At 45.6% G+C, this 640-nt stretch overlaps 1 protein-coding gene across 9 annotated transcripts in view; it reads right to left on the bottom strand.

Moving 5' to 3' along the window:
• Dnah12 (dynein axonemal heavy chain 12) overlaps nt 1-640 on the bottom strand; it is a 186,845-nt gene that overhangs the window by 109,771 nt on the left and 76,434 nt on the right. The window lies entirely within an intron of this gene.

Genomic DNA, 640 nt, shown 5'->3' with positions numbered 1-640 from the left:
TTCCTATATTTCATCTTCATACTTTTCTACTGGATGGTTAAGACCAAGGTAAAGCAGGACCTATGCAACAAGAGTTGTAGCTTTTTGGTCTGAGAAGGTTATAGACACACTTAATGGATTAGTTTAGCACAGTTCTGGGTGTGCATAACTGACTTACTGAAAAGGGCAGAGCCACCCTGGGTATGGCAGGCACCAACCAAAAGAGAAAGAAAGAAGTCTTCCCTTCGGCTTCTTCCTACAAGCTCCATTCTTCGCCATCGCCATTGACCACATGTCTCCAGGCTTCCAGAGCAGACTCCAGCCTTTCAACATAGACCCTTCAGCTGCCCAAGATGGACTCACACTGGACTCACACTGAGCTCTAGGCCTTCGACTTTGACTAGATCCTCTGTCTCCCCAGCACACACATGGCCCTTGTGCGTTCTTCAACCTGATTCTGCAGGGAGCCATTTGTAAGACTACCCTGTAAATCTTTTATGTATTATGTATGTGTATATTTGTGTTTGTGTGTACATACACATACATGTAATTAAGCCTGTTCCTGCATGAAGCCTAAATGATACAAGGAATAAGCACTTCCCTGCCGCATACCTGGACCAATGGACAGTACATACGTGGCACCCCATGATTGGAAGCCCTG

The sequence above is a fragment of the Octodon degus genome, unplaced genomic scaffold (genome assembly GCF_000260255.1).
Source record: "Octodon degus isolate 3935 unplaced genomic scaffold, OctDeg1.0 scaffold00043, whole genome shotgun sequence".
Lineage (NCBI taxonomy): Eukaryota > Metazoa > Chordata > Mammalia > Rodentia > Octodontidae > Octodon > Octodon degus.
Note: the sequence above shows the minus strand (reverse complement) of the source record. Positions and strands in the feature narration are given on the sequence as shown.